The sequence below is a fragment of the Megalops cyprinoides genome, chromosome 17, assembly GCF_013368585.1.
Source record: "Megalops cyprinoides isolate fMegCyp1 chromosome 17, fMegCyp1.pri, whole genome shotgun sequence".
Lineage (NCBI taxonomy): Eukaryota > Metazoa > Chordata > Actinopteri > Elopiformes > Megalopidae > Megalops > Megalops cyprinoides.
The window spans coordinates 29,489,170-29,514,818 of NC_050599.1; the positions used below are offsets into that span (position 1 = coordinate 29,489,170).

The following is a 25,649-nucleotide window of genomic DNA, read 5'->3' on the forward strand; positions in this document are numbered from 1 at the left end:
CAGCTGTGCCATGCCATCACAAGTGGGAGTACACTGGCCTTTGCTGGGGATGCCTGTGGAGGTTTTGACAGTTTTACTGCACTATGGTCAGGCAGTGATTTGTGAATTAGTTCAGCACTCCAGCTGAGCCCCAGCTCCCAAGCTCCAGCATGTAAAGCAACTACTTCACACCACTGTAAAAATGTGAACTGCAAAGACACCAGCAGACATCAAACATCACTCACTGCTTCCTGTTTTTCCAAGACACAGATGTTGATTTTCAACCTGAGAAATCCACAACTGCATCTCACTATGGAACTTAGTCATGTGTTTGAAGTCCCTGTAGACTGTGGACACTCCAGTGCAGAAAATATAGAGCTGGCAAACAGTGAGATCCAGGTTATGCAGTTTTTTACATTGTCGTTGGTAGTCTTCACTACCAATACGACGAAAATACAAACACAAAAATTTATTTATTTATGTTTAGCCAGGTGGAAGCATGCACACCCAGTAGCTACCTGAAGGCATGCTGCAAAGCTGTGACTGGAAAGAGAAAATCTGAAATATAAAATACATTTTTGGTCATTCTCACACATTGCTCCTTATCCTTCTGTGTTGTGTTCAGGTATGAGCAATGTTGGCAGCAAGGTGGAGCTGTGGCTGAGAAGCTGGGGTTTTAGTTTTAAGATTGCAGGGTTGATTCCCATGTGGCGGATTGTCTATGTTAGCTGGATTGTTTCAGTAATTCCATCTGTTTAAATGGAGGTGTTTAAAAGTTGTTTGCTAAGCAAATAAATCTTTTTAATGTAAATTTAACCATAGTTAAGGCTTTATACCTGTAATGTTATCAACACATATAAAAACATTGACAAAATTGAACTGTGAATCTTATGTAGACATTACATATATGAGAATAGACTAGCAGCTAGGTTCTGTGAATACCCATGCAAGAAATATTAAAATATATGTTTATGAATATATTCTCAGTTTAATCAATATATTTAAAATATGTAAATTATTTTTGTGTATTTCAGTATAATTCTGATTTGCATTTATATATTTTAATTGTATTTGAAATATATTTTTTGGCTGAACAAGATATTACTCAATATATATGTCAGTGCTCCCGCCCCCTAGCCGTTGTGTTTTTGTTTTTTCCCATGTGCTTTTGTTTTTCCCCTTGTGTTTCAGCCCTGCCCTGCTCTCCGCCCTGTCTCCGCCTGATTACCTGCACACCTGCATCTCATCCTCTCATCAGACTCTCCCTATATATACCCTGTTTGTTGTGTGATTGTTGCTAGTTCGTAGCAGTATTTTCCAACTGTTTCGTCCCCGCCGGTTTTCGTCTGTTACTGTTTCCCGATTTCGACCTGCCTGTTTTTGATCTGTTTTTGCCTGCCGCTCTGTTTTGTTCGCCCGATCTCTCTGCCTGCCCGTTGTCCGACCCTGCCTGTTCCGACTTTCCCGTACCTGGATTTTCCCTAGGACTGCCTCTCTGGTTTAGACCCTGCCTGTGAACTGGTTTACGATCTGCCTTGTGATTTCATTAAATCTGCCCGGAAACCGACGCACTTTTGGTCTGCGATTGAGTCCTTGCCTTAGCTCCCTGACAATATATCCTTTTAGTATGGCATGTGTCATACTATTTATTCATACTATTTGAGTTATTTAGCTCATTATTAACTTCTTTAATAAAGTAATCCCTTTATAAATTGGTATAGCTATATAATGTTCCTTTGTTATACTTTGCTGTGAGGAAAGGAGGTTTTTTTACTGAGTTTATTCACTATTAACCTATAAATGTCACATTACTCTAAAAATGAACATTGAAAATTCTCTGTCCCTCAACATTTTAAACATGAATAAGGAACTTCTATTGATCAGCATCCATAACAGCGTTGCATTTAAGGCTGCTGTGCTGATCCTTATTCCCCAGCCTTTCCTTTTCACCTTTGCCACCCTGGCCCTTTTTTCCGTCTTTTAAAAACCTACTGACTGGATCACACACAGCCATGAGTGAGAGTTACAACTGGGTGCTGAGCAAAATTCCCCTGGACTCATCACAGAGTTGCTTTTGGAATTTCCACTTTTGTATTGGACTTTGTAATTTTTCGGACACTGTAATTTAAAGAAAACACTGCCAATGGACTCCACAATAATTTGCTGCAGAACACAAGTAAAGCAGCCAGCTCCAAGCACAAACTGGAGGGTGGCCATATGTATACAATTTAGCTTGTTCCTGTTAAGTTTGATGTGATTGCAATAATAATTCAATAGCCTACGCATGCAATATCATTCCTTTACAAAGATTGTTGGGGTTAAAATCAACTAAAAGCATTTTATTGTATTTTATAGTGTCAACTTGGGTGTGTGAAGCAATGTTTTAATGTGCAGCAGCCTTAATGTGCAGCTACTTTAACACACTTAATACACAATGTTTTAATGCATGGCCACATCAGTACACATTGCTTTAATGCATGGCATGCCAGCTATTTTCTGTTTAAGAAAGTGACTAAATATTCTTTATTACCACTGAGTCTATGCAGAGTGATTTCCCAGGTGTTCACGTTGTGAAAGCAAGTGTTTCTATGGGCCCATTGGGTCAAAGTATGGGAAAGCCTTTTGAGCTATGACACGGCAAAAACCTTGGAAATGAAAGCAGCTGCTTTCACAACAGCCACTAAATTAAAGTCACAACTGTGACTGTGTAGGAATCCAGGCCAATAGGCCATTGTTCCTGGGACATTCCTCTCTCTGACACTGGGCAAACAGAGCTGAGAGAGGCAGAGCAGCCTGCAAGACCTGGGGGTTCAGTCACCACGCCTCCTGCCCTGAGAGGTTTCCAGGCAACCTCTGTGGTGGAATTTGAGCACAGTTCCTGTACAGTAAACCCAGATTGGGGTCACTAAAAACAGTTTTTAAAAAGCCCAGGTACTCCTAGGCACAGCACCCTAGCCTCAGGGGAAATGTGAGGAGTACCCCACCATATAATATAACATACACAAAGTGATTAGTGTACAGTAAATAAAAATAGCTGTAAACATTTGTGGCGTTTTAAATTAAATGAGATGAAACAGTTACAGCCCTTAAAATTAAGATATTTTCCGGATTCCCTTCATTTGGAGAAATTTTCACAACATGCTTTAAAAGCTGAATGCTGGTGACATCAGAGGAACTTTTGTGTTGATTACATGTGTAGGACAAATTGTCAGCACTTTGGCCCCCTAACTGTTGTTTTTGTGCTCTCCCTGTCTGTCAGTGTCTTCCATGTGCTTTTGTTTACAGTTCCCATGTGTTCTGGCCCTGCCCCACTCTCCACCCTGTCCCCGCCCACCTGATTTCCTGATCGCTTCTACCGGCCTGCCTGCCCACCTGCATCCCATCTCCTCGTCAGCCGAGCCCTTTATATACCCTGCTTGACTCTGTTTCATGGCCAGTTTGTCTCAGTGCTTGCTCTGTTATGGGCCCACCTTGGTTCTCGTGTTGTTGTTTCCTGTACCGATTCCTGCCTGACTTCTGACCTCGTCCCTGCCTGCTGCCCTGCCTTTGTTGCCTGATCTGCCTGACTTCCTGGTTTTTGACCCTGCCTGTTCTACCACTACGAACTTGCCCTGCGATTTCAATAAACCACTTGGAACCTGTGTACGCCTGGTCTGCGTTTGAGTCCGTGCCTGTGCCCTGACACAAACATGCTAACTGCACACTCATCAAAATGGGGATACTGAAAGAAGCAGGGTTATTTGAAAAGGGAGCATAAGTGACCGTGCAATTGCAAAACTATATTAAATCCTCTTTGATTGATTTTTGGTTCACTTCTGCCATAATAAGGTCTTATTTGCTTTCTGTTCTAGTCAAACAGGATAAAATTGACATTACTGTTACACTTTAACAACATAGTGATGATGACCCACTACACGCTAATTTCCCCTGTGTTACTTTATAAACATAATTTTATCACAGAATGATCATTGTCGACTGCTCTTGCCTGATGAGTTTGTGCTGTGTTTGTACAGTGGTCTGTCTGCTCCTACATCCAAACGGAATAAAAATTGGGGCTAGCTATTAAATAAATAAACCTAGCTATTAAATAAGGGTAGGTCTGATCTGCTCCTAAATTTGAATCTTTTGTTGCCATTAGGGGACAGAGAGGGAATTTTCCACTTTTTTCCTCTGTCAAAGCGTTGGCCAACGAGTTAGCTCGTTAGTAAATGCAGATAATTTGGTACATATTCTAGTCGACAAGGTTTTTTTGTGTGTTTTTTTGCCATCTCAGGAGCAAATCTTTAAATCTCTAGGCAGCATACTTTAGCTAGCTAGTTGAGTAGTATAGCTAGCCGGCCAGTTTGCTTGTATACCTTGTTTTTACCGTTCTGCGTTTGCTTTTAGAATATCCTGATTCTGGTTGTGTTAGCACGTCTGCTTTTGCTGAACTGTAGGCGTAGTTTACTGTATCTAGACTAAGTGGCATTTCTTGTGTTTAATTTCTGCCTTTGACTGTTCTGAGCCACCTCGGTGCTTTTAGCACTTTTTTAGCTGGTAATTCTGTCTCGGCAGTAAATCTTTATTTAGAGAAAGCCTGTTCAGTTAGGGGAGAAAAATGTGGCCAAAACTGCATGAGTTGCTGGATGATCGGATTTCTGGAGGGAGACCTCCAGGATGAGTTCATCTGCAATCGTTGCCGACTCGCTGAGCACCAGGAGAGCACCAAGATTCTTGACCTTGAGGCCCAACTAGCTGGACTCCACAATAATCCTGAATTGTTATAGTTCCAGGAACTGATTAGTACGCCCTATAGGGAGATAGTGTGCTCACCAAAGCCGGGTAGGGGGGAAGATACAGACCAAATAGGGCGAGAGAGCTGGGTTACAGTACGGCGTAGGCATAGAAAGGGGTGCACAATTCCAAGAGGGGCGGCATCTCCAGAGGTCGCGGTGACCAACCTTTTTGTGCCACTGCAGGACGGGTTGGCCCACAATCCTGATAGTGGGAGGACTGAAGAGCCCCAGGGCACCTAGGCGGCCTCATCCTCCAAGAAAAGGGAGTTAGTGATTTACATTATAAGTGATAGTGGGGGATTCAATCATTAGAGGGGTAGATAGCATAATGTGTTCGCACGACAAGGAGTCTCGCATTGTCTGTTGCCTACCTGGTGCCCAGGTCGGAGACCTCCTGGAGCGTGCGGAAAAGCTCCTGGCCAGAGCAGGGGAGGATCCAGTGGTCATGGTCCATGTTGGAGCCAATGACATAGGAAGGGGTAGGTTTGGGGTTCTGCAGGACAAATTTTTTGTGCTGGCGGGGAAGATTAGGAGCTGAATCTCCACGGTAGTCTTCTCTGGAATTCTACTGGTACCACAAGCAAGCAAGGGATGCAAGCCTTTATATGGAGATTTAACACGTGGCTACACACCTGGTGTAGGAAAGAGGGGTACAGGTTTATGGGGCACTGGGACTCATTTTGGAACAAGGGTGACCTGTACAAGCGGGACGCGTTACACCTGACCCAGAGGGATACAGTTGCACTGGGCCAGCCTATGCTTAGGGTAGCAGAGGGTTATTTAAACTAGGGTCTGGGGGGGGCTGGGAGGTTTTACAGTGAGATGGGTAGGGATAGACAGACTGTCGGAATAGAACACACCATGGTTAAGTATTTTATTTGTAATGAGAAAACCATGATTGCAAATAAGTCAGAGCAGCACTGTAATAGAGGTCGTTTTGAGCAGCTGGGGGTGGAAAGGAAAGACAAGAAATATACACGCAGTACCCTGAAATTCCTTTAAATGCTAGAAGCATAAAAAATAAAATTTTGGAACTAGAAACTGTTATGAGTAATAGTAATTATGATGTTGTTGGGATCACAGAGATGTGGCTTGGTGCAGGGGATGGGGATGAGTATAAAATAGAGGGATACAAGCTGCTAAGAAAAGATAAATCCAATAGAAGAGAAGGGGGTATAGCTCTCTATGTGAAGGATAATCTTAATATTCAGGAAATTCCAGGAATGGAGCCCCTTGGTGTTAGTGAAGGCATATGGATTAAAATATTGGGGGGAAATGTAAAGAGTCTGAATGTCGGAGTATGTTATAGGCCACCAGCCTTAGACAGCAGTGTTAACGGTATGCTTTTTGATAATATTAAGCTAGCATGTCAGGAGGGTGAAACAATAGTAATGGGGGACTTCAATTACCCTTCAATTAATTGGGAAGCTGTGTCAGATCAAGGTAAATGTGAGGAAGAGTGTTTAGATGTTGTAAATGACTGTTTTTTGATACAGTCTGTTACTCAACCTACAAGAGAGAACACAATTCTAGATCTGGTTCTGTGTAATAATCCTGATAGAATTTGCAGTACTGAGGTAGGGGAACCACTCGGAATAAGTGACCATAGTTCAATTACATTTGACGTTTTTTGGCAAGTTAACTCTGCATTCTCCAATGCTAGAGTATTCAACTTTAGACGAGCTGACTTTATTAAGATGCGTGACTATACAAGGAATATAAACTGGGTACTTCTTCTAGATGGCAAAACTGTGAAAGAAATGTGGTGCATATTGTGCATATTGTCTGGATGAGAAAAGTGAAGCTGAAAAAGAAGCATCCACAGTGGATGAATAAGTTGTTACGGGACAGTTTGAAACAAAAAAGGAAATTATTTCAAATATAGAAGTTGGACAGCTCAGAGAGTAATAAGATTGAATACAGTGATATGCGAGCTCAAGTTAAGAAAAAATAAGGGAAGCTAAAAGCCATTTTGAAAGACAGATTGCACTAGATGCAAAGAGCAAGTCTAAAAGCTTTTTTCAGTACTACAGTTGTAAAAGGATAGTTAAAGATGAGATAAGAGCTACAAAAGGATGGAGTTATGGTTTATGATAACAAAGCTATTGCTGATACCATAAATAGTTACTTTGTGGAGAGTTTCACTAGTGAAGTATTTTTACATATGCCTTCAGGTGCATTCAGTTCTCAGAGTCTTATGGAGGAAATTGATTTAAATGATGCAGAAGTACTAGATAAACTCCAAAAACTTAAAACAAATAAGGCAGCAGACCCCGATGGAATATATCCAGGAGTTCTCAGGGAACTAGCGGAAGCAGTTTACAAGCCTCTGACAGTTATTTTTAAACAATTTCTCAAAACTGGAGAAATACCAGATGACTGGAAACATGGCAGTGTAGTACCTATCTACAACAAAGGTGACCGGACTGATCCAGGAAGTTATAGGCCCGTCAGCTTAACTTGTATCACATGTAAATTACTGGAATCCATCATTAGGGACAATTTGGAATTATTACTTGAACAAAATGGTTTCTTAAATAACAGCCAGCATGGTTTTCGCAGAGGGAGGTCATGCTTAATAAACCTCCTGGACTTTTTTGAGGAAGCTACAGTGTGTTTAGACTCAAACCAAGCTTTTGATATTATCTATTTGGACTTTCAAAAGGCATTTGACAAAGTACCGCATGAGAGGCTCATAGTGAAAATGAAATCTGCAGGAATCACAGGAGCTATCACTGAGTGGGTTCGAAGTTGGCTGTCTAATAGAAAGCAGACTGAAACTGTGGGAGGTATTGTATCAGAGCAGGGTCCTGTGCGAAGTGGAGTCCCACAGGGTTCAGTGATGGGGTCTTTGCTATTCCTTATATACATAAATGATGTGGATGCAGAGGTTAGTAGTAAGGTAGTAAAATCTGCAGATGATACAAAACTAGGGGGTCTAGCCAACAGTATAGAATCAACTAAGGTAATACAGGAAGACCAAAACAGCATCCAAAAGGGGGCATATACCTGGCAGATGACATTCAATTTAGATAAATGTATGTCTTGCATGTGGGAAATAAGAACCTTAGACAAGACTACTTCATGGGGGGAAAAAAACTACAATGTGCTCAATTTTAAAAAAAACTTGGGAGTAATAGTTGACCCAAGCTTAACAGGATCTAACCAGTGTGCTTGTAGCAGTAGAAAAGACCAACAGGATGTTGGGATATATAACCAAAAGTATTGATTATAAATCTAAAGAGGTTTAGCCAGACCTCACTTGGAATATTGTGTGCAGTTCTGGGCACCGCACTATAAGAAAGATATTGAGGCTCTTGAAAAAGTTCAAAGAAGGGCAACTAAATTATTTCCTGGCATGAAATATAAAAGCTAAGAGGAAAGACTCAAGTTACTTAACCTATCTAGACTTAGCAAGAGGAGACTTAGGGGTGATCTAATAGAGGTTTTTAAATTTATAAAATGATTCAATAAGGTTAACTATAATAGATTTATTTAGGGTGAGTTCAGTCTGTAGAACAAGGGGACATAAATGGAAACTAGTGAAGAGTAAGTTCTGCACTGATGTAAGGAAGTACTATTTTACACAAAGAGTTATCAATACATGGAATAGGTTGTCAGGTCATGTAGTTGAGGCAGAGACCCCTGCTGTGTTCAAATCCAGACTTGATGCAGTTTTGCATTCTCTTTAATTATAATGGCGAGCTTAGTTGGGCCGAATGGCCTGTTCTCGTCATAATGTTCTTATGTTCTTATAAGTAATGGTATTTTTCAAACTCTATGCAATTTGTTCTGTTGTCCACCTGGTTTCAACTTTTCTTTCAGTTTTTCATCAACTGTTTTGTTATGTTTGTCTGATCCATTTTGTATATACCCACTTATTCACAAACGCTGTTTGTGTATATGGGCAGGTAGATGTACATCAGCACATATTCGCATCTATCCACACACATCACAACACATCTGTGATGTATCTGGTCTGAACCTTAGCATCAGTTTGTAATTGTTCCTTTCTGTTTTGTTTCTGCCATGTATCGCAATACTGGACATTGTTTGTTTCTCACAGAAATTTGTGTTTTTACTTACACTTTTATTTCCTGGCTTCATGACTGCGTGACTGCCTGCAGGAGTGGCGTGCAGCCCATATGAGCGTGCAGATCAAACACCAGGAGTGGGACATATGGGTGAACACAGGTCATGGGTCTGGAAATTATTACCAATTATGTTTTTTCAGTGTTTTTTTTTTTCTCAGTGACAAGAATGTTTGTTTAGTTAAATTATTATATAGGGTGGGGTGTGGATGGTGAAGCCACAACCCTCAGCAGGTATTACCCATAATGCTCCAGCTCCTCCACATGCTCTCATCACATTTCCTCAAGTGACCTTCTCCTCCCTGGAAGACACTATCTGCCTGCAACCTCTTCTTCCTGTAGGGCACTATCTCCCTGTGACCTCTCCCTTCTGGAGGACACCTGGACATGTTCCATTACTTCAGGAATGAGGTTTCACATCCCTTCTTCAATTCTTTGTTGAAACATTTAAGAGCTGTGAAGAGGAAAGAAGAAGGCAGCCAATGCAGTGAGGGAGCTGGAACGTCCTAGTTCAATTACACATCATCAGTTCTGTATGATATTTAACAGGAATCCTATCCCTCTTCGTCTAGCCAACTTGTGAGGGCTTACATCACAGATTCTTAAAAAAAACTCTTCTGTGTGAGAGGCAGAGCATGTAGGCATGTATAGATGTCATAGGAAGAGCATGTATAAATGTCATATGTCTCGAAGGATGCAAGGATATGAGAATCAAGGAGAGGATGCGGCTTAGCACTTTTGGAAACCAGCCAATGTGTCCTGGCAGCCTCTCCTCTTCTCTGGCCGAGCCAGCCTGTGGGGCCATGACACAAGACAAGACACACAAATACAAGTGTGTACAGATGCTTGCTGCTACGGGCATGATGCCGAAACTAACAGACTCCATTGCATCCATCCAGAGCCATTTCATGTCATCTAGGTCCTTCACCAATCATCTCAAAATAAACCATAAACAAGTAGTTTACCATATTTTGTGAGTGTATTCTAGACAAAAGCACACACCAAACCTAGCTTACATTCTTTTTAAATGTTTGCTATGATTTTTTGTGACTATGTACAGTATACTGTGAGAGTCCTCCCTTCACATTTGAATTCTGATGCGCCACATCAGGCGTGGCAAAGGGTGGGTGGTGTCCTAATTACGAAAGAAAAGGACGCAAGAAACATCAATCAGTTCCAACCAATCTGCCTTTTGAACATCAAAGGAAAAACCTCCTTCAGTGTAATTGCACAGAGGCTATCCAGCTACCTAGAGAGAAACAAATACATTAACAAAACTGAAGCTCTGGTGCTTACAGTTTGGACTCCTACCCTAGGTGATGTGGCCACTCGATATCTATGAGGTCCAACTGACAACTGTGGAGATGATCGAATGAACCATCTCGTTGTGCGTGAAGAAATGGCTCGATGTCCCAAGATATCTCAGCGACATCGGCCTTTATGGCAAAGAAGTCCTTGAACTACCTCTCACCGGTCTCACACAGGAATATAAATGCTCCAAAGTGAGACTACAGATGAAACGCAAGGACTCCCATGCTGCAATGACCTTAGCAACTGGGTGGAAGTGGACCCCATCTGACACGGTGCAGCAAGCAACATCAGTCCTAAGGCATAGAGACATCATAGGGCAGGTCCAGCACGGTAGGGGCAGCTTTGGTCTGGCAACAAGTGGACCCACCTGGCACAAGGCCACAACCCCAGAGAGAAGGATGATGGTGGCTGAGGAAGTGCGGTGCCAAGAAGAGACAAATAGAAGTGCAAAGACTGTCCTGGTTAAGCAAGGGCAATACACACGATAGGACTGCATTAAGAGAAGAAAGATCAGCTAGAAGGACATTTGGGAGATGGAAGCAAACATGGACGGATTATGAAATCAAGGGCCCCTGGGCACGAAAGTCTCCTTGGCCCCCCCAACCCCCGGGCACACACGCACAGCAAGAAGTGACTCACAGTCCAACCACCCTGTGCTTACAAGACATATTTAATACCTGTAGATAGCCTACAGGATTTACACCACATCAATACATGATGCAATAAGCTATATTAATGTATTTGAATTGCCGACAAATAGCACATTAATGGACAAAATAAAAAGACACCTGTATAGCCCATCATACAGGATTTACGAGACTAATTCCACAGGCAGTAACATTAGCCTAATCACGAACGACCCACGCTATTAACTAGGCTATGCCAACAGAAAACACGATCTAAAGAAGTTTGAGATGCCTGGCACACTTTTTAATAATGCTTGTTCTTTCTTTTTCTTTTCTTTCTTAATCTGCTTGCTTGGCATCCCCACCCCAAATGCTGATCCATGTTTGTAGACTAGCTCCCTCTGTTTGTCCATCTGTCTGTTCATCTTGTTCCCGCCTGGCATGCATTGCCACTGACCCTGCCTGACCTTTCACTCAAACAAGGCAGGCTTGCTTAACATATCATAGCATTATTTAAATCACATTCATTTTATTTACTATTTGTAAAATGAAAATAAATATGCATGAGACCAAAAATTATGATTTTTGTTTTTTAGTTCAATTGGCAGGCATGATAAAAAATAATAGAGATTGCATTATCTGCATAATTATAGCATCAACAACATATCCAATCTGATTTTTTTTTTAAATGCAATTTCCTTAGATGGATATTCAGGTATAACCACAATACAACTAAGTAGGCTATACAATGTTCATTAACCAAACTTTTACAGGGAAAAGGGGTATTTCAAAACTGAAGATCCCCTGATCACTGCTAGAGGCCCTCAGAAACCCTTATAATCTGAATCAGAAACTGAATTCCTTCATTCACCAAGCACAAGACATGTAGGCCTACAAGGAATTTGATTTGGTACGATTGCTTAGATACACATTAATACGTAACATTGTGACACACAGTACTCACTGACCATGGGTGCTGTAAAGGCATGAAAGGCGAGTATGATTCCTAGGGCCCTGGCTAGAGGGGGGCCCAAAAATCTTGCTTGGGGGGGGGATTGGGGCCTAACTGAAAATTTTGTCAGGGGGCCCAGAATTCCTAGCAGTGCCCCTGTCACTGACATGCACACTCTAGACATTCAAGGACACATTGGACCTCACATATGGTGCAAAACATACATTTAAAGCAGTACATGTCTATAATGATGAGACTAGCTCTAGACCATCTGCATTCAGGTTGGGGGCCCATGTAGCCCTTTGTGTATTGCTACGGGCCTTTTAGCATCTCTCAAGGGTCAACCGGGAGCAGCAGGGCTTACTTGGTCCGGGTTTTTAGGGCCCCTGTGACCTCTGGACCCCTGGGCCTGTGCCCGATAGGCCTGTGCAGTAATCCAGGCCTAGAAGCAAGCAGGCTCAGCTTTATCAGCAGCGCTACATATGATGTGCTTCCATTGTCAAAAACCTCCATTAATGGTTTGGCGAAGATCCAACCTGTGCCCTCTGCCCGACTCCAGCAACCCTCATGCACACTAACAAGCTGCAAAACCAGCTTCACACAAGGCAGGTACACATGGTGCCACAACCAGGTCTTGAAGAGTCTGGCAGCAGCAATTGAGACCAAGCAGATGACAACCAACTCCTTGCCCCTAAGAACAACCAGCACACTGAGACCAATGGCAATCATCCAGGAGGGAGAGAAAAGACCAACAACTCTTCCTCCTAAACTAAAAAGAGGACAGCTGAATATGGCCCACGACTTGAAGATGTTGGTGGACGTCCATAAGCAATTCATCTTCCCACAGAAGATTGCTAGCATCAATCTTAGGCCAGACTTGGTGCTTTGGTCCACATCGCTGCAGATCGTCTACATTGTCGAACTCACAGTCCCATGGAAGGACTCAGTAGACAAAGTACACAAATGCAATAAGCTACTCTATGCTGATCTGGCAGTGGAAGCACAACAGGGCTGTAAAACCATAGTCTGCCCTATGGGCTGCAGAGGCTTTATAGCCACATCCACCATCAAACTGCTGAAGGAGTTAGGGATCCATGGTCAGAACCAACAAAAAAACATTAGAGCTGCATCAGAAGCAGCAGAAAGAAGGAGCCAATGGCTTTGGCTCAAGCAGAAAGACCTCTCATGGGTTCCAAGATAACATCAAGACAACGGGGAGATACAAAGGGGGATGACTCTGGGACACCAGGGGTCATCATCTACCCCTCTGGAGATTTGCTTTTTCCATCACATTAGTGTACATGACCAGCAAGTGACCAAGTGACCCATGGATTTCACATTAAATTTCTTCTCTTCTTAAAGCCACTTCTTGAAAGGAAACACCACCACCAGTACTGCCAGACTGTTTCAGATTTTTTTGGACTCCATCACTGCATTACTGCCATTCAGGGAAGGTTGTTTTCATGCAAAACTAAACATCTCATGGAATGGTGTAAAGCCCTGCCTCCTCTCTTCAACTTCATTACATAGAAACAATACTTTTAGATATTTTGTGCTTATTTTTCTAAAAATACATAGTCTTAATGGCACCGCTGAGAACAATGCTATTTTGTTAACAAATAATTGTTTTTATTCCAGAAAATGAGGGTCACATTTATGTATTATCTTATCCATCCCCCTGTTTGAATGCATCACCCTGAAGAGATACTTTCTGTAGTGTCTTATGGGGGCTAAGATATCACCATTCCACCAGGCTCTACGTCCTTCAGATCTTTTGGATTTTGTTTATGAACTGTGTTTAAATGACTGGTGTGCAATTAGAATATGGTCTAGCCAGTTAAGCGATGACAAGTTAACGGCCCAGTTAACCAATTCTTTGAAGTTTGATGAATGCTTGCTCAACCAAGCTTGAATCTTGGCATTGAAATCCAGGTTTCTGGCTAAAATGTTTTGGTACATGTTGGAGAGACACTCTCTGTCTTAACAAGGGCTCCAGAACATGTACATACAAAACACACTTGGCCCCCATCACAGTGGACATGAGTTTTTAAATCAGTTTTAAATTATTTTTATGAACATGATGCTACTGGGCATGTGCAAATGCTTATTTTTGATGAACCAGGCTTCCATTGTGAATAAACTTCTGTGTAATACAAGCCCAAGTAATTCATCTGCTGTGGGAAAAGAAGTGCAAACACAAACCTCCTTTAGGGAACCATGGAGAAATGAAAGGAAAGTCATTAGACCACAGAGTAATGACCAATCTCCCAGACATTCTGCCAAATCCTGCTGCATCACCAGTGACAGTGTCTCTTCAGACAGAACTCACCAGAGCCAATGGCTAGACTCCTGCTGCTAGATGCCATCACAAATACCAAAAACTGGGCAACCAATCCATGGGCGCCTGCAGCTGTACGGCTGTACGCACTGTGCGTACCATGAGATTGACGCAGGCGACCCAGACTCCACACGCCCAGTGCGCCGCACGTAACAGTATATTTGTCATGCCAATAAAGCTCTTTGGAATTGAAATTTGAAATTGAAAATTAAGAGATAGAGAGAGAGAGAGAGAGAGAGAGGTGTGTCAGAGACATTACAAAGGAGGAGACAGACCACTCGTTGAAATATGAATGGCATTGGCTGTAACGCTCAGTGTGGCGGTTGCATTAAGGGAAGTCCCACTTTTACAGCAAACGGCCAATCGCTTTGTTGGTAAAGGCGTAACCCAGAAAAAGGCAGGCCTATCATATTCTTAAAGTGAAAAATGAACACCCACAGCCCACTCTACTGTCATAATTATAGCTACGCAGCACACAAACGGGGCAAATCTACACAATGAGTGACATTAGGTTAGGTAACGTCCTATATAATGTCTCTGATGGAGATCGGCGCATTATTGCACCAGCTTTCCGCCAAATATTACATGTAAAAGACAACACAATTGTGTCTGACAGAATTAAAGTATAGACCATTTTTGGATTGTATGATCGTAATAGCGTGAGCATTTATTAACATTTGGAATTTATTGTGCTTTATTCAATTTCTAACGAAGTAGAAATTAGCTTGCTAACTAGGTGTATCAATTAGCTAGCTAGCTTGCAAGCTAAAGTTAGCTTGCTGCATGCTGAACAAGTAGCTATAAAACAAACAACAAACTGTGATGCACCGACTTGATTAAGTACCAGGCATAAGGAAAAGGCTTAACGTAAGATAACGACCATATTCCTTGGATTTCGGTTTTGATTTTTTGATATGTGAAAGTGTTTATGACAAAAGATGTGTGAGAGAAATTTGGTCTTCTTTGATCAATGTTTAGGTACATTAAGCCACGTTAAGCTTGTTTCGTATAATGGCAGAAAAGCCTTAATGCTCTTTATTGCAACAGTAGGCCTGCACATTGCTGATCATACACATTGCTGATTACCACCCCAGTGTAGGCTGTAGTTCAAGTGATGTCGTAAGAGGTTAAACATGAATATTTGCATTAAGATATTCCCAATAGGCCAACTGTAGGCCAGCTGCAAGCAATGTCTTTATAATGGGTTCCTATGGGGAAAACGTCAATGAAAACGTCAGTGTTTATATTAAACCCATGGGGTCTTCGTATTGGTTCTTGAACGTGGTCATGATCAGAAACGTGTTACAGAAGTGTAGTCCTGATCACTGTTTTGGTCCATAATGCTATGTTAAGCTTTTTCCTTATAATGGGGGTCAATGGAGAAGAAACAGCTTAACGCAAGATAGTTACCCCCAGGGGTTAAATTGGGCCAGGGCTGTCCGGGGCTCAGCCCCAGCACATAGACATACGCTCTTCTACATCATCAGGGGACGCTCAGCCACGCACATCTTCAACAATGTATATATTTTTCGACTTTTGTCGTTCTTAATAATTCAAACAATGACTAAAACACATTTCCTGTAGCTGTAGAGAACATAAATGAGGTGATGTAAGAACTGCGAACATCAGAACTTTCACGGGGTTTCCCTTTTTTCTGTCAATGGGTTTCCTAAGGAAACTTTCCTTACCTTCGCACTTTTTTGTAGCGCGCGTGTTATGTTACATGGTTCGCTATTTTTTCATTAGCGTTATTAAGCTTCTCATAGTTTTCAGTTAGCATTTGCTATATTTTTTAAATGTTAAATTGCTGTTTCCTCAAAGCTAAAATTAGCTAGAATTTTTCCAATCGCACCGGTTTTAGCAAATGGCTAATCACACCGGTGTGACCATACGCGCGAAAGGGTAAAACGCTACCTAGCAGATCAGCGACCTCAGTCACTTGTCAGTCAGTCAGACAGCACAGATGGCAGAGTGATAGGTGGATGGCAAGGTAGGGAGAAAAATAGGTAAATAGGTCAGAAACTGACACGTTTAATGACAGAATGTAAACTGTTCTGATATTCTGCTTAAACAATGTTTCGATTTTACTAAATGATAGTTTAACGTTAACGGCAGGTTGCCTCCAATCTTTGGTAGCTAGCTAACTGTGACATTAAGCTAGCTGGCAAGCTCTAGTTCGAGTTAAACTGTCAAACAAGCTAGCACGTATTGAAATCTCTCAGCATTGTCAGGACAATCGTGGTTTGAGCAGAATAGATCAACTCAAATTACTTCATGGCTAGGAAATGCAGGCTAGTCTGACCATTTCCTAGCTGTAACATGCCTAATTAATGAAAAGGAACTAAGCTTGCGGTCTTTGTCTTGCCTCTCATAGGAACAAGGCTTTGTTTAATTTTAGTTTCTTAACCTTTTTACACTCCTATTTTCACTTAGTAAGACCAGTTAGTTCATCAGATCATTATTATCTGATACTTTTACAGTAAGATGTTGTGCACAAAAAGTTTTAGAAAGTCATGGAATTTGATTGTGTGTGTGGAATTAACTGTAATATTAGCCTACCGTTTCCACTGTGTATTGATGTGGAAGTTAAAATGTGTCTTCAGTGAGTACACATGTAGTTGCTTCTCCATTTTTTCACTTTTCTATCTATAGATTATGGTTAGCAAGAGGAAATGGTGATTGAATTTTTATGCGACTTTGAAAAGGAAAGGTTTGGAAATTTGAAAAGGTGTTGGCAGCCTGTGTATATTGTAATATCGTAAGATGTAAATTAATTCCAGTTTAATGTAACTATTAAAGAGACTGTTCTATTCCTATTACTTTGTATTATTATTCTCTCCTTTAGTGGTAACAACACCATTCCTAAATTTGATACAGATACACAGGAGAGCAAGGGCGTAATTTTGCACATGGACGGTAGGGACATGTCCCTATCAATATTTGAGCGAACTCATTCACATTATCTTTGGAGTGAAGTCATATTACATAATTCCAATGTCCCCTCGGTTGTTGTGTCCCTACCAAAGCTTTTGAGACCAAAACTACGCCCTTGCAGGAGAGTGCACTTACAGAAAGCTTTTATTGTCATCAGCTGTAGTTTTGCTCACTGTCAGCAGTATCTAGAATGACTTTGATTAGCATTTTAGTGTTCAGAGCAGAGGGTTGTCTCACCTTGTTATATTTTATTTACAGTTTGTCAAATGATATCAATCAGATTTTGTAGTCTATGCACACACACATGTGCACCCATGGTAACCCTGAAACTACAGAGCCCCCCCCCCCCCCCCCCCCCCCCCCCTAACAAATCCCAATTTGTTCCCCTTCTATCCCCTGGTTACCCCTTTCATTGGATTTCAGTTTTGCTTTTTTGATAAGAGATAGTGTTCATGACATGTGAGATGCCAGACAAATTTGGTGATCATTGATCGCTGTTTTGGGACATTAAGCCACGTTAAGCTTTTTCCTTATAATGGGCGTCAATGGAGAGAAAAACACTTAAGGTGAGATAATTGACCACACTCCTAGGATTTTGGCTTTGATTTTTTTGACCGGAGGAGGTGTTTCTAACTAGAGATGTCCGAGAGAAATTTGGTGATCTTTGATCACAGTTTTGGAACATTAAGGCACGTTAAGCGTTTTAGAATGTCCTGAAATATTTCTCCTCCGGCTAAACGCTCTTCAATTAGGCTATGTGATCAAAGGTCTGTGAGGAAGTGCTCAAACAATTCGATGCGACCGGGAGAAGGAGGGTAAACTTCAAATAGGTAGGCCTGATTTCATTATTCATTAATCAGTCAGTGGCGTTTCTCTCTCTCAGCTCTCTCTCAATGTGTGTGCGCGTGCGTGCATACGTGGTCAAGTTTCTCTACATACCTAAGATGAAATCCTGCAGGCGCCCCTGAACCAATCATGACAAATTCGCACTGATTATCTATCATGGTGAACTTTGGTGGATTTTGTAAATTTATCAGAGAAAAATTGGCCATGTTAGCTTTTCACCTCACACACAAAGCATGCATTGTACTGTATATTTTATGACTTCTCAGGAAAGTGAGGTGAAACAGCGAAGATTGACTTCAGCATTGCTCCTTTCCCACCTCTGGCAAACGACCCAATCATATTACAGCGACACCACTCATACGCCCACCTCCCACCCCCTGGCAAGACTGTCGCATGGAAAAAAGAGGAGGAAATGGCCTTTACTGCATAACCAGTAAACGCTTATGTTGGCCTTCAGTAATAATGGACAGGTTTGTGTTCACTGAATGGTCGGCTGGGAGAGCCTTTCCTGTGGAGTTATTGGCCATGCTTTCCCATAATCACTCTAATCTGCCTCAGAAAGTCATAAACAGAACACCAGTTACACAGCTACTGTCAGCATGCACAACTCCCACAGTAAACGATCTAAAGATACTCCAACACTGCTATCCCCTAAACACCTCCTGTTTCAGACTCCTGTTTCAGAATGGACTGCAACTCAACAACTACAGCATTACAACTGTTGATGCAAATACAGTATAAACAGTGTATTATTTATACATCACCACAAATCAAGATTCCCCGATTATTAAAAAAAACAACAATCTTGAATCTGAAATTATTCTGAGAATGCAGATAAAAGCCATCACTAAGGACTAATACACTTCTGTGAATGGGGGCAATGTCTTCAAACAGAAACTACATCACAAAGAACATGGCCATGATCCTCAAAACAGGCTGTTCACATTGTTATTAACTGCATGTTCTTAGCTGAAACTTTACCAGGTGTGTGAGGTAAAATACCTTTCTAAAGGACACAACACCTTTGCCACATCCAGGATCTAAACCTGTGCCTCCCTGATCAGGGCTCCAGGTCTCAACCTCTCATTTCACATGCATACTTCAGAGCAAAAGGCTTACAGAGGACTGCCTTCAAAGACATAGCATCTACAATAGAATAACACTTGAGATTCAGGAGACAGCCTTTCACTGAGCAGCAAGGTAAAGGACATTTGCCGACATAGCTTTTTGACAGTAACATGTTTGCTTATCACTGGCCTCACAGCTCAATATAACAGCGTCTCCAGTGTGATCTGGACTGAGTAAATCCTCACGTCTGGCTTCATGTGTCCTGCATCTGTTTGGCATGTGGCTGTACTGCCTCTTGTGTTTTATAAAGGCTCTTTTATTACATACTTTCCTATAAGCTCTTGGAACAGATTTTTATAAGTTTCCCAGTCTTTATGGCACCAATAGAGGACTTTTGGCAAGGTCTCATTTCTCTACCCCCCCCCCCCCCCCCAAAAAAAAAAAACACTAATTACAATTAAAAGGAATTAAAAGCAAAATCTATTTGAAATAATATAAGCATATACGTTTATTTATTTATATATCATTTAAAAAAAATTGTATATGGTTTCATGGGAACTGCCAGAGAATGGCTGGTAGCTTTATGAAAAATAAATAAGGGGACCTGGGTGCATGAGCTCAGGGAGCTCTGAGCTCCAGAGATAGGCTGGAGTTGAGCAGCTACTGGATTGGAGGAATGTTAAACATTTCAAGTATATTTTCAAACCAAACAACCCAGAATTGGGCGAGCCAAAAGCAGTCCCCCATCACGCACTCTGGGCTGCTGGGGTGTTTTCTTTCTTCTTTGGAAAACGCAGTGGCACACCAGTGGACCAACTGAATCACTGCTGCTAAAATCCCAAACAACCCCCCCCCCCCCCCCCCCCCAAACCCTCTGGTCCCAGTCGGGGAGAGAGGAAGCCAGCCTGCTCATGAAAGAGAGCAGCACATGACATAATGCTTCCCTCTTGTTTAGTTGTGACTCTGTTAGCCCTATGTGCGAGCTGAGAGGAAATGGGCCAGAATGAGAATGCAGATGCATGACTCTGCCGCTCCAATGAGGCCAGCTGAGCAAAACCAACCCACTTCCTGAGACTGCCCATATGTGCAGACCTGTAGTGGCTATGGCTAAGATACCCGCCAAACCCAGGCTCCTAGAGCTCTTTAACAGAGAGAGGTGCACAGGCTATGTGCTCAAGTCTGTGGAACGAAATCACAAAATTCTGACTGTGAGGTTCAGGTTCAACAGGACACAGTTGGAGTAAAGATGAGATGACCATAAAGCTGTTCAATGAAAACAGTAGATACCTAGGGAGGAATGTGCTGATGGAGGTCTTAGGCTCACCAGGCTTTAAGACTGCCTGGAAAAAAAGACCACCATGTTTCACATGAAGCTTACAGCACAGAGGACCCATTGTGGAATGGGAACTGTTTTAGCAACAACACTGTTTTTATTTTAAATAATGGAAAATTTATGGTTTGGGGTAATATTGAAAACATACTACTACTGATAACACTACTACTGATAACTGAATAAATTTACAGAGAAAGGGTTCACAGTTTTCCTTTGGAAGATATCAAGAGAAGCTGGGACCCAGCGGTTTAAAGAACCCCTGTTTGTCACCTTGACCTGCGTTCTGTTCTCCATAGCAGTGCTGAAAGCGTCCCTTAGGCAAAATGTCACTCTCAACCCTATGGTCACATGGTCTTTACCTTAGCTTCACTTTCTGTCACTATAATCTTTGGCCCTGTGGTCACATAGTCCTTGGTTCCATGTGCTATCTCCGTGGTGCTAGTGCTTTGTCAGGGTCAGGCCACAGGATTGAGGCCTGTGAGAGTTGTGCAGCTCTCCTTTAACAATAATGCCCAAGTGACTCCTACATCACACAGAGCACATATCTAACAGACATGTCTTCAGATCATTCCTTTATATACAAGATTAGCCACATGATGGTACAGAGACTTATTATTAACATATTACATTGTATTCTCAGTCCTTGAAAACCAAAAGTGATTGTGGTAGTTTAAGTATGGTGAAGTGCAACAAAAATGGGTTTAGCCACAAAATATGTCCATATATGGCAAGCAGCATCTTAATACATAATACTATAAACCAGCATACAATTTCTCATCCATGTCTGTCAATTCCTTGACAAGCACACACAACCACAAAAATCACTTGCAGGCAGAGCACTCGTCTTTGCTTGTAACTAACTAGTATGAGCAATTCAATACTGACACACCAGTACCTTGCAGGAGTATAAAAACATAAAACTGTTTCATAACCTTGATATAGTCTTTGATGTAATGTTGACTCAGTTTAGGTATTGGGGAGTGAGAGGCTCACTAAATTTTAATGTGTATATTCCTCCTTACTTTGTCTGCATGCTCTAAAACTTTGAAACCTAACCTCACAAAGTTGGACATCACACAAGGAGCTGAGAGAGTTGACTCAAACAACATCAGGCATATAAAAGACAGCTTCAAATTGTGGAAAAGGGACAAGCTGAAAGATACTGGCTCTTTTTTGGATTGAGCCACATGAACCAGGCCAGCTGCCAAGGAGCAAAGCCCAGCCACTGAGCTCTGCCCCAGTAGGTGCTACAACTGCATTAGGCCATTTAATTTGGGCCTTTGAGAAGCAAAGGCCATTAATTCTTCTCAGTCCCCTTGCCCCCTGTGCCCCACTCTCCATAAAGTTTCTGTCACCCGCACCTCACAGAGGTACTCAGTTATCTGAATGAATATCTCCGGTGCTCAAATCCAATTGATCAGGGCAGTCATGTGACCTTAAAAAGCATAAATAGTAAATTAAACTCTTTAACTCTTTAGGAAGTTTATTTTCCTCCATCTGACTGCTGCTCTGGAGCCTTTGCTGTGACATGCTGATTCAATCACAGGTGACATCATCAACATTGAACATTCCTGAAGAATTAGGAGATAAACTGATGGTTCATGCAGACTTTATTTTTCACTTTTGGTGCAGAGGGTGACCAGGACCATGGAACTTAAAACCTGAAAGCCAAGAGACTTCCCAGAAATTAGTAAAAAAAAAAAAAAAAAAAAAAACATTTATGCCTATTGATTCTATTGCAGTTTTTTTCAATTGCTAACATGCACTGGTCAAAACTGAAGTCACATTTGTTAGATTTTGGTCCAGATCCCTAAGCCAGCTCACTCAGTGCAGCATAAGATAGCACGGATCCTCTCACTTAAGGTATGCTAATACCTGTATTCATTTGTCTAGATGGCCTTATTGTAACAGTTCTGCTCACAGACTTGTCACTTTGGCCGTAGCTGGCCATTGCAGCAATTGGTACTTCTAAAGACACCGGTGATGGGTGATTGAGAACTGTTCTTGCTAGGGAAGATAATATAATTACCAGACCTCCTGTATTTCACCACTTGTATGCTAATTATTGTCGATCCTGATCAAAGCTCTGTATCAGTATAAAGAATGCTTTCGCTGAGTGCTCGGGGTTCAGATTGACTCTGCTGAACCCAGAGTGCATTTCACGTATCTCTGACAACTGCCAACTGGTAAGTGGAAGGGTAGACAGGATGTTCTGGGGGGCCTCGCCATATGCGAGGGTCCTCTGCAGGTACTGGGCGTGTCCTTCCTCTCTGAGGGGGCCGCTCATTTGAAAAGGTTAGGCGCAGCTTCCAGGATGCTGGTGCTGTGGAAGACTCTGTCCCTGTCTTTCAAGGGTAAGGTTTTAGCCCTTAAGGTAGGCGTGTAACCCTCTCTGCTCTACCTGGCTCAGGTGTACCCGATGCATGAGGCATGAGGCATGCATGCCTCCTTATGCAAGCATGAGGAGGGGTTTAGTGCGCTCTGTGTTTGACCTCATATGGGGTGGCAAGTATGAGTACATAGCCAGACGTGTGATGTACATGGACGTGGGGGAGGGAGGACACGATGTGCCCAACCTCCCTCTCAAGTTGAACTGCCTGTTTTTCGCTAACCTCTGTCAGGGGCTAGTGTCCCCAGTGTTGCATCCTTTTCATCATTTCAGGAGGCTGTGGTTTAGTTTCCCCATGTGCCGCCTGGTGACAGACTGGAGCAACGCTGGACCCAAGGCGGAACAACTCCCGTGGCGCTACAGGATGGCTATGAGGTTCATCGCCAGGATCCTGCCGCAGACCACCAACGCCGTGCTCCTGAAGCACCGGACCCTCTACGCCGAGATGAGGACTGAGCCGGGAACCAGGGCCGTCACGGGATCACCAACGAAGTGTGGGAGCGAGTCCAGCCCAAGGCGCTGTACCACCGCCTGCAGGACCTGAACTGGCTGTGCGTCCACAGCAGACTGCCTGTGAGAGACGTACTGTACCGACACAAGCTCACAAGGCACCCCTTCTGCCCGCACCCGACGTGCATGGGAGAGGAGACCCTCTGACATGCCTTCTGGGATTGCGGCTTCGCCAAGGAAGTGTGGACCCGGACGGAGCACCTGCTGCGAATTTTGGACCCATTCACTTTTGTGGATGAAGCTGGATTCAACCTGGCAAAAACACGCTGCAGGGGAAGAAATGTGATTGGACAGACAGCAACCGTGGATGTCCCAGGCCAAAGAGGAGCTAAGATTACAATGTGTGCAGCACTCTCCAATGATGGTTTGCTGTTACACAACCCACTCATTGGCCCCTACAATACAGAGAGGCTCATTTCTTTCCTGGATGACCTGCATAATCAACGTGTGCCAGCGGAGGAAAGAAGTCGAGGGGCAATAAACTCCCCTACCTTCATTGTTGTGTGGGACAATGTAACATTCCACCACTCTGCTGCAGTCACAGACTGATTTGCTGCACATCCCAGGATGTCAGTACTGTTCCTTCCTCCATACGCCCCCTTCCTAAACCCCACAGAGGAATTTTTCTCTGCATGGAGGTGGAAGGTTTATGACCACCATCCACATGACCAGATGTCCTTACTGGATGCCATGAATGCGGGGTGTGGAGACACTTCTCCTGAAGACTGCCAGGGTTGGATTAGACATTCCAGGAGATACTTTCCAAGATGCATCGCCAGAGAAGACATAAGATGTGATGTTGATGAGAACTTGTGGCCAAATGCAAGACAGAGGGAGGACTACAACCCTCACAGTACTGTACAGTATAAGTAATTGTACTATACATGTTGTTTTTTTTCAGCCCTGGAATTTCAGGAATTTGTTTTTTGTTTTTACTTTTTATTTTTCACAAGTAAATTACTATATGCAAAGATATAGAAAAAATAAAGGATATTGAAGCAAAATGCTGCATTTCTGATTCATTCTTGTTACATACAGTTTAGTACAGTCAATAAAGTGAAAAGGTGTTATTCTTATTCTACACTGAAATACCGATTTATGTGAAAAATCATTCAAACTTCAAAGATAAAAATTCATCATTTATGTAATGTTCCCTGTTAGTGTTTTTTAGGTCAGTGTGTTATGAGTAACAATGAATTTTTTATGAGTGAGAATTGTTGCCAGTGTTATGGTCGAACGAGCTTATTTTGAGACAGGTATGAAGGGTTTTGGTGGTTTGAGTGAGTTTTGGAGGTGAGATTAACTGTTTGGGCAAGATGCATGTTGGTAATGCAGACTGTATGAAGAGTTTTGAAAAAGTGGCTTCAATATTGACCGATGCTTGTTAGCAATTGAAAAAAAAACTGTAAAAGGTTATTCTCATGTCTAAAGCTTTTCATGCTGCATGATTGTCATAATAAAATCATACATGTGAACCCCACTAAATCATTGTTTTCATTCAGATATGGGATTCATGATCCAGACAGCTTCTGAAAAGCCTGTCTACTCCCATTCGGTAGAGACACCATATTTTGGATTTGCTCTCTGACTACTGCAAGCTCCATATGGTGAAATAGTAGATACACCACTATTCACAACAATTTCTTTGAGATGAGGGCATCCAAAAGTTTAATGCCAGGAATGGTGCATTCAGTCCAAGAAGGCTTATCATTTGCCTAGAGTCCTGAGCATATCTACAACTATGTTAAGTCTGATTTAAAAACTCTCTGCTTGTACTGTTTACTGGTGAATTATTCCATGCATCAAAAATAAAAGGAAATACTTGCTGGTGCAAGTGTGAATTTTGCCTTTAATTTCAAATATGACCTCTTGCTATGCCAGTGGAACTCAGCTCAGACTCAGCTTTGAACTGAAAACTCAGCAAATATACTTTTTAAATCCCTTTTTAAAAACGAATCAAATCCCATCATAAATCCCATAAATTCTCTTTTCTGAGATTAAAGTGAGTAAGTGTTTTGAGATGCTCCTTTTAACGAATATGTTTGATACTTCAAGTTAGTTGCCCTTCTCTTTATTTTTTGAGAACTTCCATGTCATTAAGGTGCAATGCTCACTGAATGATGATGGTTGATGACAGTTCAAGTGACGTCCATCATTTCTGATTATCTAATTCTTCTACATTGTATTGGGAAGAGCAACACAGAACAAAGCCCAAACCGGGCCAGACATTAAAGAATTAAATGTGACAGACTCATTGTATTCTAAAACACTCTTGGCATGATAGATCAACCTTGTTACTACAGCAGAGACACTTTCCAAAGACTTCCACTATCATTTCAGTGGACCTTCCTACACAGCAGTAGGTCCGTATTTTCCCCAAGAGTACACATACGAGCCAAATGAAAATATTACCCTTTTGTTCTTTACAATTTATTCAAGGAGAACAGCAGGTCTTCCTCATTGAGGTTTGGGAAAAGACCTTTAGCTTGCAAGAGTG

At 42.1% G+C, this 25,649-nt stretch overlaps 1 pseudogene; it reads left to right on the forward strand.

The window, feature by feature from the left end:
* LOC118791864 overlaps nucleotides 1–25,649 on the forward strand; it is a 68,433-nt pseudogene that overhangs the window by 12,965 nt on the left and 29,819 nt on the right.